Source organism: Staurois parvus, unplaced genomic scaffold (assembly GCF_062004578.1).
Source record: "Staurois parvus isolate SC_StPar_1 unplaced genomic scaffold, SC_StPar_1.0 ptg000111l, whole genome shotgun sequence".
NCBI lineage: Eukaryota > Metazoa > Chordata > Amphibia > Anura > Ranidae > Staurois > Staurois parvus.
In genome coordinates this window covers 380989-393299 of record NW_028317907.1, presented here as the reverse complement: position 1 = coordinate 393299, position 12311 = coordinate 380989, and the positions used below count along the sequence as shown (strand labels likewise).

The 12311-nt window shown below is 40.4% G+C and overlaps 1 protein-coding gene across 2 annotated transcripts in view; it reads right to left on the bottom strand.

The window, feature by feature from the left end:
- The window catches only part of LOC149467451 (G protein-coupled receptor 22-like), a 278911-nt gene that overhangs the window by 217704 nt on the left and 48896 nt on the right, over positions 1-12311 (bottom strand). The gene's annotated exons all lie outside the window — the stretch shown is intronic.

Genomic DNA, 12311 nt, shown 5'->3' with positions numbered 1-12311 from the left:
GCATCCTGTCATTAATCCCATCACATGTCAATCACTGAGATCACATCTGTCAATAATTCCATCACCCATCAATCACTGAGCTCACATTCTGTTATTAATCCCCCCACCTGCCAATCACTGAGCTCACATCCTGTCATTAATCCTGTCACCTGACAATCATTGAGCTCACATCCTGTTATTAATCCCATCACCTGTCAATCACTGAGCTCCTCTCCTGTCATTAAGGCCATCTCCTGTCAATCACAGAGCTCACATCCTGTCATTAATCCCATCACCTGTCAATCACTGAGCTCACATCCTGTCATTAATCCCATCACCTGTCAATCACTGAGCTCACATCCTGTCAATAATCCCATCACCTGTCAATCACTGAGCTCACATCTGTCATTAATCCCATCACCTGTCAATCACTGAGCTCACATCTGTTAATAATTCCATCACCCATCAATCACTGAGCTCACATTCTGTTATTAATCCCCCCACCTGCCAATCACTGAGCTCACATCCTGTCATTAATCCTGTCACCTGACAATCATTGAGCTCACATCCTGTTATTAATCCCATCACCTGTCAATCACTGAGCTCATATCCTGTCATTATTCCCATCACCTGTCAATCACTGAGCTCAGATCCTGTCATTATTCCCATCACCTGTCAATCACTGAGCTCACATCTGTCAATAATTCCATCACCCATCAATCACTGAGCTCACATTCTGTTATTAATCCCCCAACCTGTCAATCACTGAGCTCCTCTCCTGTCATTAAGCCCATCTCCTGTCAATCACAGAGCTCACATCCTGTCATTAATCCCATCACCTGTCAATCACTGAGCTCACATCTGTCAATAATTCTATCACCCATCAATCACTGAGCTCACATTCTGTTATTAATCCCCCCACCTGCCAATCACTGAGCTCACATCCTGTCATTAATCCTGTCACCTGACAATCATTGAGCTCACATCCTGTCATTAATCCCATCACTTGTCAATCACTGAGCTCACATCCTGTCAATCCCATCACCTGTCAATCACAGAGTTCACATCCTGTCATTAATCCCATCACCTGTCAATCGCTGAGCTCACATCCTGTCATTAATCCCATCACCTATCAATCACTGAGCTCACATCCTGTCATTAATCCTATTACCTGTCAATCACTGAGCTCACATCCTGTCATTAATCCCATCGCCTATCAATCACTGAGCTCACATCCTGTTATTAATCCCATCACCTGTCAATCACTAAACTCACATCCTGTCATTAATCCCATCACCTGTCAATCACTGAGCTCACATCCTGTCATTAATCCCATCACCTGTCAATCACTGAGCTCACATCCTGTCACTAATCCCATCACCTGTCAATCACTGAGCTCACATCCTGTCATTAATCCCATCACCTGTCAATCACTGAGCTCACATCCTATCACTAATCCCATCACCTGTCAATCACTGAGCGTGCACTTTAGCAAACCCTAAGGGATTTTTTTTAACTTTCAATCGTGGGTTGAACAAAAAAAATGGTTTGATTCCCCCATCCACACACTGGATATGAATTGGGGGAATCCTCCCCGCTGAGCTATTGTATTCTGACAGTGAGGAGACTTCCCCACCACCAGAATGCACTCATCAGCGTTGCATGCAGTAGCGGGTGGCACTGAATGGGTGGGGTAAATCTGACGATAGATCAACTTCTGTACAACCACCCTGCCCATATGCGGATCAAAATTCGTCCAGTCCCTGCTGAACTGGCCGAATTTCGATCCATGTATGGCCGGCTTTAGTCACTGCTTCCTTCCCCTGTCAGTCACTTAAAACACGTCCTGTTATGCTTGCCTCGGCCAATAATATGATCCTTTGTAGGAGGGTAGGTTGAGGCTTTAGAAATACACTGCATTCTATGGAGGAAAGTGTGCCACACACAAACCTCTATAGGATCACATGACATACAGCCTGTTCATTCTGAGTTTATTTCTCCTTCAAAAACAATGCAGCATGATGCTGTTTTAGAAGTGCCAGTTGAAAACAAAAAAATTAAAAAATGCTACTTTTGCCAGAGCTCCTATATGCTCCTATATGGTCCCTATTCCTTGCTGGCAATATAATGCCACAATATCACATTTTTAGCATTTCTTTGTGGACTGATTTAAAACTGTGCTAAAAAAATCTACACATTTAATTTCACTGAAGAAAAGGTAGACATTCTGTTTAAATCCAAATAATGTTTAGCAGATTTGTGCCATGGCATACCCCGCCGGCTGCTGTAACTGGCCTATTGTGAGTCCCCCCCCCAGGGCAGCGTCAGAGGCCAAACGGGCAGATAAAATGGTTAGTAAGGAAACAGCTTATCCAGGTTTCCATCACAGATGCCTGTCAGGTATTAAACCCCATCCATCCCCGCTGTGCTGGAGAATGGATGCTATGGTGACTGGAGGAGATTTTTCCTTTTCTCCACTTGGCAGAGTTGTCCTAATCAGTGAAATCAAGTCTATGTCATCCATTCTGAAGCGCGCGTCCCGCTGAGCTTCAATAATACGGCTACAAGACGTCAGCCAATCTCCGCACTGCACCGTCCAGCAGTCATTAGGACTCACCTAGGAGAAGTGATCTAAAGGGAGAGGAACTCTTCATTTTTATCTGTTTGCAGTGTATTTATACAGCAAAAATACATTAAACTGTAAAATATATATTAAAAATAAATCTATATATTTATATACATATAATACATTATATAATAATATATTATATAATAATGTATTTACATTATATATATGTGTATGATACAATAAATATAGTTAGAAGTATTATATATAATATAATATATAGAGAGGAACGCTTCATTTTTATCTGTTTGCAGTTTATTTATACAGCAAAAATAAATTAAAGTGTAAAATATATATTAAAAATAAATCTATATAATTATATACATATAATACATTATATAATAATGTATATACATTATATATATGTATGATACAATAAATATAGTTAGAAGGATTATATATAATATATAGAGAGGAATGCTTAATTTTTATCTGTTTGCAGTTTATTTATACAGCAAAAATAAATTAAAGTGTAAAATATATATTAAAAAAAATATATATATATACATATTTTTTTTTATTGTCTTTAATGATTTTGTAAAAGTAGTGGGAATTTAGTACCCATTTTTAGGGGTTATTATAATTTTATGGTCTGAAACAGGGGCATGTGGCGATACTAGCCTCTTAAGGATATGCACTATTTATAATTTATATGTAGCACATCATCGCTTTTGGAGATACTTTTGTAACCCTTTCCAGCTTCATGCAAGTCAACAATTCTTGATCGTAGGTCTTCTGAGAGCTCTTTTCTGCGCGGCATGGTTCACATCAGACAGTGCTTCTTGAAACCAGTAAACCCAAAACAGGTGTGTGTTTTTTAAGGGCAGGACAGCTGGCAGCAACACATCCAATATCATCACACTGATTGGAGTCAAGGTTGGCTCACTCCTGGCTCCAATTAGCTCTGGGAGAAGTCATTAAGCTAGGGCCTCACATACTTTTTCCTCCCTGCACTGTGAATGTTTACATGTTATGTGGAATTAAACCATGGCAACATCTAATGTTTGTGTAGTATTATGTTCAGCAGACTGTGTTCTTCTATTGTTGTGACTTAGATGACATTCAGAGCACATTTTATGCCCAATTCATGCAAAACTCCACGCAATCCCAAGGGGTTCACATACTTTTTCTTGCAACTGTATATATATTTACAGCGCTGAGCATACCCTTTGGCGCTATATAAATACTGTATAATAATAATATAATAATTTATATATACAGTGGAGAAAATAATTATTTGATCCCCTGCAGATTTTGTAAATTTGCCCACTTACAGAGAAATGAAGGGTCTATAATTTTTATCAAAGGTGTATTTTAAATGATAGAGACAGAATATCAACCAAAAATCCCCCAAAAAAACACACGATACAAATGTTCTAAATTGAGTTGCAGTTCAGTGAGTAAGGTTCCTTGCACATCTCTCTCCGCTGACCCCTGCTGAGCAAGTGGATGACAGGTCTGTGTCTTCTCTGCAGAGCAGACACAGAGCTGCTCACGCTCCTCAATGGGTGGTCGGATGAAAACAAACCGCCTGTCCTTTTTCATCTGACCCGATCCGAATGACGGAAGGGGAATTGGATCCCCATCCGGCCCTTTTTGGCGGACTGGATCGGATGTCGGTGGGTGTAAATGGACACATGTCCGTTTACACCCGCCGTTCCATAGAAGAGAATGGAGGTTCCGATCATGTCCACCTAAAACACGGGCAGGCGGACCCGATCGGAACGTTCGTGTGAAAAAGCCCTAAAATAAGTATTTGATCCCCTACCAACCAACAATGATTCTGACTCCCACAGACTGGATATGTGTTCATGTGGTACAGAGATTAGTCCTGTCAATATAAGAAGGTGCTCCTAATGACAACTCCTTATGTGTATAAAAGACACCTGTCCACAGAATCTCTTTCTCCCATTCAAACCTCACCATCACCCTGGGCAAGACCAGAGAGCTGTCAGAGGACGTCAGGGACAATATTGTAGACCTGCACAAGGCTGGAATGGGCTACAAGACCATCAGCAAGAAGCTTGGTGAGAAGGAGACAACTGTTGCAGCGATTTTTCGCAAATGGAAGAAATGAAAAATAACCATCAATCGCCCTCAGTCTGGAGCTCCATGCAAGATTTCGCCTCATGGGGTAAGGATGATCATGAGAAAAGTGAGGGATCAGCCCAGAACGAAACGGGAGGAGCTTGTGAATGATCTCAAGGCAGTTTGGACCACAGACACCAAACAAACCATTGGTAACACAACAGTGTTGCCACAACAACATAACAGTGGGGAAATCATTATTTGATTCCCTGCTGATTTTGTAGGTTTGCCCACTTACAAAGAAATGAAGGGTCTATAATTTTTATCATAGGTGTATTTTAAATGGTAGAGACAGAATATCAACCAAAAATCCAGAAAAAACACGATACAAATGTTCTAAATAGAGTTGCACTTCAGTGAGTAATGTAAGTATTTGATCCCCTACCAACCAACAATGATTCTGGCTCCCACAGACTGGCTATGTGCTCATGTGGTACACAGATTAGTCCTGTCCATTTAAGAAGGTGCTCCTCATGACAACTTGTTATGTGAATAAAAGACACCTATCCACAGAATCTCTTTCTTTCATTCAAACCTCACCACCATGGGCAAGACCAAAGGACGTCAGGGACAAGATTGTGGACCTGCACAAGGCTGGAATGGGCTACAAGACCATCAGCAAGAAGCTTGGTGAGAAGACAACTGTTGGAGTGATTATTCACAAATGAAAGAAATACAAAATAACCATCAATCGCCCTCGTTCTGGAGCTCCATGCAAGATTTCACCCTATGGGGTAAGGATGATCATGAGAAAAGTGAGGGATCAGCCCAGAACTACTCGGGAGGAGCTTGTGAATGATCTCAAAGTAGTTTGGACCACAGTCATCAAACAAACCATTGGTAACACAATATGCTGCCATGGATTGAAATCCTGCAGTGCCCGCAAGGTCCCCTCCTCAAGAAGTCACATGTACAGGTCCATCTGAAGTTTGCCAATGAACATCTAAATGATCCAGAGAAGGATTGGGAGAAAGTGCTGTGGTCAGATGAGACCAAAATTGAGCTCTTTGGCATTACCTCGACTCCTGTGTTTGGAGGAAGAAAAATGCTTACTATATTTTTAAAAATATATATTTTTTTAAATATATTCTTCAGATTTTATTTAACATATAAAAACGTCATTTTAACATATATTTTTACATATGTTTGTAAATGCATTTAAAAAAAAAAGATTTGTATTTTTAAAGACATACAGTATATTTGAAATATATTTTTAAAAATATTTTTCATATATTTTGTAATAAAAATGCATTTCAACATACAGTATATATATATATATTTATTGAAATATAGTATTATTATTATTATACAGGATTTATATATATTATTATTATTATACAGGATTTATATATTATTATTATTATACAGGATTTATATATATATTATTATTATACAGGATTTATATATATTATTATTATTATACAGGATTTATATATTATTATTATACAGGAAGAGTCTCTTTGGGGTTCTATTGTTGTGGGGGTGGTAGGTCTATTGTTGATGGAGAGATCTATTGCCATGGGGGGAATCTATCATGGATGGACTATTGTTGCTGGTGGGGGATCTATTGTTGCTGGGGGTCTTATGTTGCTGGAGTGAAATACTTTTGAGGGAGGGGCCTATTGTTGCTGGCTGCTGGAGGGTCTTTTGATGCTGGTTGCTGGGGGAACTATTGTTGCTAGAGGGGGGGGTCTTATGTTGCTAGAGTGAACTACTTTTAAGGGAGGGGCCTGTTGTTGCTGGCTGCTGGAGGGTCTATTGATGCTGGTTGCTTTGAGAGCTAATGTTGCTGGAGTGGGTCTATTGGTGCTGTGGTGGATCTATTGTTGTTGGGGGGTCTGTTGTTGCTGGAGTGAACTACCTTTGAGGGAGGGGCTATTGTTGCTGGCTGCTGGAGGGTCTATTGATGCTGGTTGCTGGGAGAGCTATTGTTGCTGGAGGGGGTCTATTGTAGCTGTGGTGGATCTATTGTTGCTGGGGGGTCTCATGTTGCTGGAATGAACTACTTTTGAGGGAGGGGCCTATGGTTGCTGGCAGCTGGAGGGTCTTTTGATGCTGGTTGCTGGGAGAGCTATTGTTGTTGGAGGAGGTCTATTAGTGCTGGGGTGGATCTATTGTTGCTGGGGGTAGTTGTTGCTGGAATTAACTACTTTTGGGGGAGGGGCCTATTGTTGCTGGCTGATGGAGGGTCTTTTGATGCTGGTTGCTGGGAGAGCTATTGTTGCTGGTGGGGGTCTATTGGTGCTGGGGTGGGTCTATTGTTGCTGGCTGCAGGGTATCTATTTTATTGCTTTTCTTGCAATAATGATCAAATTCCATACAAATTACTTAGCACCACTAAATGATACTTGGCTCTATATGTTCCAAAAGGGGCCACACTGGTAGGGGGGTAGGGGATGGTACCAAGGGATGTTGCTTAGAGGTGGGTAGGGGGCAGAGACAAAGGGCGACCCAGAAGGGGGGAGTACTGGAATCTATTCTCTCAGTAATAAAAGCTCTGATTACAGGTAAGGAACGGAACTAGAGCTGTATAAAAAAACAAAACTTCAGCTCATTCCTAATTAATGGGTTGCATCGCACCTCAATGTGTGCAAAAATCGGTGCCGCTTTAAGTGCTGCAAAAGGGTGCATTGGGGTACCATTGACAATGAAAAGCACCACAGTGAACCAAGGCATGCATTACGTGATCACCAGTGGTGCCCTAGGCAACACAAAAGTCGGGCACCCCCCCCCCACGGAGAGAGCCCGACATTGACCAACCAGGGGCAGACTGACAACTCATGGGGACCCGGGCAATAGGGGACCATGGGGCCCCTGTGTCCTTGCCCACACTCAAACCACACCCAAAAAAGCCTCCGAAAAAGGTACCAGGGTCATCTCACGGGGCCCCCTTCTGACCCCGGGCCCTCGGGCAGTGCCCGAGTTCCCAAATGGTCAGTACGCCCCTGTGACCAACAACACTTCTGCCCACCTCCCACCTGAGAGAGCCTTCCACTAACCCCCCTCCTTCCCCGGCTCACCTTCACAGCTCTGGACATCCATGAGAACGAGAGTTGAGCTCTCCATACACCATCAAGCAGCCCACAACCTCTCTCGGAACCCACCTGGTCCCCATGCCGCATGTGTCCCTTCTTCCATCCCTTCTTCCGGGGGGTGGTGCTGCCCCCCTGAAAAATGCCACCCTAGGCAAATGCCTTGTTTGCCTTGTGGTAAATACGCCCCTGGTGATCACTGCACATTACTTCAGTGCAAATGATGCAAACGGACCCAATGTAACCAATCAACAGGAAAATGTTTGACAACAGGTTGGAAAACCCAATGCAAACCTAAGCGGGCAGAAAGAGGTCCACAGTCCTATTAGGCACCGGAGAGCATCCAAAAAAAGCTTCCTAAAAGTAATACGCGTATTTGACTCAACACACGTCTCCTTATTAACCGTTTCAATACCGTGCAATTTTACACCTTCCTGCCCAAGCCATTTTTCAGGTTTCAGCGCTCTCACACTTTGAATGACAATTGCGCGGTCATACAACACTGTACCCAAACTAAAATTTTATCATTTTCTTCACACAACTAGAGCTTTCTTTTGGTGGTATTTAATCACCGCTGGGGTTTTTATTTTTTGCTAAATTAACAAAAAAAGACCAAAAATTTTGAAAAAAAAAACACATTTTTCTTTGTTTTTGTTATAAAAGTTTACAAATAAATAATTGTTCTTCATAAATTTAGGCCGAGATGTATTCTGCTACATGTCTTTGGTGAAAATAACCCAAATTAGGATGTATTTTTTAGTTTGTAGGAAAGTTATAGAGTTCACAAACTATGGTATAGATCTGAATATTGATCAATCCTGAAGTACTGACAGCCAATCTAATTTCTTGAGGTCCAAGAATGTCAGAATAGTACAGATATCCCCAAATGACCCCTTTTTGCAGAGTAGACAGTCCGACGTACTTCATAAGAGGCATGGCGAGTTTTTTGAAGTTGTATTTTTTTGTCATAATTTTTCGGAAAATGAAAAAAGTAAAAAAATTATTTTCACTATTTTTTTTTACATACTGTCACCAGTGCAGTACAGCGTCATCATATAACTGGCATGGCGGTAAACAGGGACACTGACTGGTGACAGTATGAAAAAAAAATATATATATATTTTTTTTTTTTATTATATTTAATTTTTTATTACATTTTTTTTATTTTTTTTAAGATTTTTTTTTCATATTTTACTATGACCAAAGTAGTACAATGTTACCATAGTAACATTGTACTACTTAGGGGAAGTGATCAGTATTTTTTTTTTTTTTTACACAATTTGCTTAAAGCAAAGAATTACTTTGCTATAAGCAAGCATTTACCTGAATGAAATCGATTCATTCAGCTTTTTTTTTTTTTGTGCTTAGCTGTGATTTGGTCACAGCTAATCACATGACATGTGCATGTGATTAGCTGTAACCATTCACAGCTAGGCACTAGTATACAATGGATGGCATCATGAATGAAGCCATCCATTGTATACAACTGTCATGTGACCTGCTGTGCAGGTCACATGGTACCAGCAACGGGAGCCGGTACTCGGATCTGTCATTGGCCGTGTCCGAGGTGCACGGCCGGTGACAGATCGCACTGCTGCGCCGCTCTGCATTAGCGCAAACTGCGCATGTGCGGGAGCACGCCAAATGGCGTGCACCCGGAGTGCAGAGACACTTCTGAAGCCGCCAAACGGCCATTGGCCGGGCGGCTAATGGTTAAATAACAAATTAATATTTTGCAAATGCTAGAAAGGATCAGCGCTGCTAATACACAATGTGTTCCACGGTGCTCATTGTAACGGAGCCGTGTAATTATAGCATCTCAGTAGCCCAGCGTCCCTGGAAATATTCTTAAAACCTCGCCAGCTACGTAATTGTGATTGGGCGTCTCATATCATTGCTAATCTATAGGCTGGATGAGATTAATTCAGTTTATACAATCGGGCCGCCTCAGAGAACGCTGTAACCTTATTACTATTTAATATTCAGTACTACTGAGAAATTAAACCATTTGTCAAGCGCTGCTTTATAGCAATACTGAAGATTACAAGCACTTCAAGGTTGACTATTAATAATGTTTTAGTTATTATTTTTTTTTATTGAAATGTCCTTTTCTTCTTGGATAGCTTTATTAAAAAAATTTTTTTATCTGGAATAAAATTTGGAGCAGAATTTTATTACAGTGATATGAAGGCTCAACCGTATTTTAAGTATCTTTGGTTTAATTGCAAAAAGCATGGATTCTGTACATTGCAATACTGCTAATACTGCTGCAATACAGTATATACTAATATACTATATATATATATATTTCAAAAATAATATGGATAGCGCCAAAAAAATATAAACACTGTTAAAAATTATAAAAAATAGAAATAAAAATGTTTAAATATATAGCTGCAGAACCTAACCTTAACCACTTCCAGATCGGACACTTTCACCCCCTTCCAGTCCAGGGCAATTTTCAGCTTTCAGCGCTATCACACTTTGAATGACAATTGCGCAGTCATGCAATACTGTACCCATATGAATTTTTTACCATTTTTTTGAGACAGATAAAGCTTTATTTTGGTGGTATTTATTCACCGCTGGGATTTTTATTTTTTTTACTATGTAAATGAAAAAGTCCAAAAATTTTGAAAAAAAGTGTTTTTTTTAATAAAATTTTGCAAATAAATAATATTTCATCCTAAATCTTGGCCAAAATTTATTCCGTTATTTTTTTAGTAAAAAAAAAAATCCAAATTAGTTTATAACCAAAAATTATAATTTTTAAACATTTTTTTTTTACATTTTTATTTTATTTTTTTTATATTATTATTTTTTTTTTTTTTTTTTTTTTTTTTACATACTGTCACCCTAGCAGTACAGTGTAACCATGGTGACACTGTACTACTTGTGGGGGGTGATGAAGATTTATTTTTTTTTTTTTTACACTGATTGCTTTTACACTCATATAGGATGTAAAAGCAATCATTTCTCTTTCTCTCTGTCTGCATTCTTGCAGTCATTGAGAAATACTGAGTGAGCTGTGATTGGTCACAGCTTGTCACATGGTACAAGGCTGTTGTGAATAGCCTTGTACCATGTGACCTCTGTGATCATTCACAGATTTCACACGTAGTAAGCAATGATGTCACAAGTGACATCTTGCTTACTACTTTGCATGTGATCACTGATTCGCCAATGAGTGATCACATGACCGGGACCTCGTACAGAGGTCCCGTCCGACGATCGGTGTTTCACTGTGTCCGGAGGACACAGCGGACACCGGATCGCAGTGGTGCGCGCTCCTAGGGAGCGCTCACAGCTAGAAAAGGTGGGTGCCGTTTAGGAACGGCAACCCGCCCCTGGACTGCCACCGCCCTGCCGTTTATAAACAGCAGGCGGACGGCAAGAGGTTAAAGGAGGCATCACCAGCAAGGCTCCCATCATCCATCCACGACACATCTGCACCAGAGGCTGGCCAGTAGCTCTGATGAAAGGGATTCGTCCCCGAAACACGTCAACCATTTGACCGCACTGACAGTTGGAACACCTTGCTTGCCGTTGTGGCCATCGTCATTATGCAAATTCTTTTCAGATACATGCTTCGTCTGTGAGTATGTTTTTACTTTTCATACCTTTCAATAAACCTTGGATGATGCACTAGGTGTGTGTGCGCCACCTGTTTATTCTCTAACCTAAAATGTGCATATATCAGTGAAAAAATAGGTTTGCACTCATATAACACAATTAAATAAAAATATCCACAATATCTAAATATCTAAATAATTCATAATGTCCAAAAATAGTGAAGAATAAATATAATTATATGTGCCAAATAAAGTCCAAACACCAGTGAAAGATGATCTTCTTCCTTTGTGTCTTTAACCTCCTTGGTGGTATGATTCTTTCCGATTTTTTGTGCTGAAAGCGGTACATTTTTTTGCATGGAAATATGTAGTTTTTTATTGTAGGCTGTAATTTTTAGGAATAACTCACTGAAATCTGTCCGAACAAGAGTCTAGTAAACATCCCGGGGATGATAAAACTTGAAACACGAAATCATAAATTATAATTTAATAAATAATCATAAAAAATAATAATATAATAATAATAAATTTAATTCAATAACATAATCAAACCAAAAACACTGAAATTTGAAATACAGAGGCAAATTCGCACATCGCTGAGCAAAGTCGCAAAATCGTTTTCAGTGTCTGATGAGGAATTTCCCCCACGAATCATTATCACTCAATTCTGCAAGTGGTTCTGATTTACTATCGCTGTTCTAAAACCACTTTTGACGTAAAGGGACGCTTTTTGGACGCCATGGACGTTTCTCAGTTTCCAGGCAGAAAGGACAGTAAAAATGCAGGCAGGGCGCCGGACAAAGCAGTAGGGACAAAATATATGTGAAATGCATTGAAACAGCAATGACAGCAAAAATGACATTTTTAAAAAATTTCAAATTTCCCGCCAGTTCCGGCGCCCGTACGTCCCGACGTCACAGGGACCGGAACACGGAAGCCGGATGCCGAGGAGATGGCCGGAGGAGATGGCCGGGGACACTGCAGGGGACACATCGCGGGAGCGAAGGACAAGGT